This window comes from Halyomorpha halys, unplaced genomic scaffold, assembly GCF_000696795.3.
Source record: "Halyomorpha halys isolate HHAL.00 unplaced genomic scaffold, Hhal_1.1 Scaffold20.1, whole genome shotgun sequence".
In the NCBI taxonomy this organism is placed as follows: domain Eukaryota; kingdom Metazoa; phylum Arthropoda; class Insecta; order Hemiptera; family Pentatomidae; genus Halyomorpha; species Halyomorpha halys.
The window spans coordinates 1,299,365-1,301,840 of NW_027110474.1; the positions used below are offsets into that span (position 1 = coordinate 1,299,365).

At 36.6% G+C, this 2,476-nt stretch overlaps 1 protein-coding gene across 1 annotated transcript in view; it reads right to left on the bottom strand.

Annotated features, from left to right (window-relative positions):
- Cht6 (Chitinase 6) overlaps positions 1 to 2,476 on the bottom strand; it is a 194,646-nt gene that overhangs the window by 33,374 nt on the left and 158,796 nt on the right. The gene's annotated exons all lie outside the window — the stretch shown is intronic.

Here is a 2,476-nt window from a genome sequence, read left to right on the forward strand (position 1 = left end):
TATATAATATATTTCTGAGGTTCCTAAGTTTTTGCTCAAATCTGCACCCTGGCAAATTGAGTTAAAGAGGTATCTGCCTTTTAACTCAATTCATGGACAATTTGCACATGAATTTAATTAGTGTTAGAGAATTACCATGGGCTGGTCTCGACTACTTTCTCTTTCTATTTATTTATTTTCTATAAACTTGAAGGGAAAATTGGAGGAAGATAGTCTGGGTAGCGGTCAATAAAAGAAAACTGTTTATTGTTAACCAACGTTTCGTCCCACTTTGCAGGGCTTCGCCAGGTGGGAGAACTGTGTGGTCCTTCGTACTACAGTCAGACTGCAAAGTGAGGTGAAACTTAGGTTATCAGTAGTTTTCTTTTACTATTTTGTTGCCTTTATTGATGCCACCCGGACTATCTTCCTCCAATCTACTTTATACGGTCAACTATCTTCTTCCAATTTAAAGGGAAAATGTTTTCCCCGATTTTAATTAATGTGACATCCTCAAAAAATAAAAATTTCAGTTGCACATACAGGCACAGATGGCAGTGATCATCAGGACTCGTAAAAACCATTTTGTTAATTAACTAAAATTGGTAAAATAATTTTAACAAATTTACATTCACCTTAAATAAAATTCAGGTATATTTTTTGGCTGTTTTTAAGAATCATTGAAACAATTAAGTTATATTTTATCTCTTTTCCATAGAAAAATAAATCCTTTGTGGAGTGCAGGTCACGCTTTTTTACAAACGAGTATAAAGTGAAAAATGGGGACATCCTTCTCCAACTAATAATATGCGTACGTATGGGAATTCGGGAACTATCCCTCCTTCAGTAAGTTCATCTACGGGTGAAAGGTGTTCGGCTCCGCGCAGCTTACCTTAGAAACCACCCGATATCGGCGAGTTACCGGAGGAAAAGTAATAAAATGCTAACTGAGACCAGACTGGAGAACTAGAGGAGGTGGATAAATAAGATGCAACTGCAACGGTGCCGATTCGATTCCGGCTTGAGCGGGAATTTCTGTTTTTTTTTTTGTTTTTTTTTATGGCGGTTAAAAAAAAAAAAAATGAAAAATCTTGCACTCCAATTACCTCTAGGATAATATGTCAGATATAACGTGTTAGGGGACAAACCAAAAAAAGAAGAAAAACATGTTAAGGTGCAGCGCCATCAGTAACAGCTCAACCGAACTCTGGGTTGCATTACAGTAAGTTATATATAATGCTTCATCAAATTAAAACAAAATTTGTAAAATAAGGAAAATAAAATAGAGTGTTGATTATTTGCAACAGTGGCATGCGCAAGCCCAATGCGATATCTCACAGCTGCCGCACCCCGTACGCCGGAAATGGCTAGATAGAAGGTGAAAAAAAAACAAACAAAAGGCTATTCGATGATGGACTAATTTAAAACAGTCGTTATATATAAGCGGAAATCCTTGAATTCCTCTTTATACGCTTCGACTTTATGGAGTTGTTTAGTCATTAAATCAGAGTTAGAATATTGAGTAATTTAAATCTGGAAAAATACTGGTCCATTACCCGATTTCGGCGGAACCAGAAGGAGTGTTTAGAAGTGCCTCATTTGTGGGTATGTAACCATTTTTTTTAGCTAGGGTTCAACCGATTTTTTTATCTCAGTCATACACCACATATGTATCCCCCCCACACTGCCCAGTTATCAGCGTTTTGCTGAGTACTAAGTCATGGGAAAAAATAACTATAAAAATCACATTAACTTTCTCTAACCATGAAGAGTTAGAGAACTTGCAACTGAGTAAGAGCCGGTTTATTCCAGTAACCTATGGATTATGAAAAAAAAAGGTAAGAAAAATGTTAGTGGAAACTGCTGGGATACGTAGCACTTCTATAGTTTTTAAGTTCGTAGCCTCTGCAGGGAATTTGAAACTGGATAATTTTATTGAAGTTTGCATTGAGAATATATCTGGATGAAGAAGTAAAGATACACATCTTATCTAAGCTATTAAGTACCGTTGTTACTGGAGATAGGTTTGGGATTTCATTATCTAAATCACAAGTGTGCAAGGAAATGAGGTTAGACCGAATGGCAATCGAAAGCATGGCCACCCAGGGCATCGACTATATCGGCCGTGTTATTAAAAAAGAATTAAAAGCTCCAAGATGTATATGAGACAGGTGATTTACAGAACCGTGTTTAAGGTAAAGACATACGAGGAAGCAATTAGAGAGACATTAATTAGTGAGCAGGACGTCAGGGTGGATAAGATAATTGAAGTTAGGCAACGCCGTGTGTGCATGCCATGGTTGAGCATTAGGAGAAAACACAAGTTACCGAGCGGGGGTTTCGGATCAGCTTGTCTGCATTCCGATACGAACAGTCAATAGAAACTAATCCCAACAGTCTTCAACATCTAGAAAAGTTATCAATACTACCATATATTTTCTCTCTATTTAAATTAAAAGTTACAAAATAACCGTAAATTTGTACGAAAATAAAAATT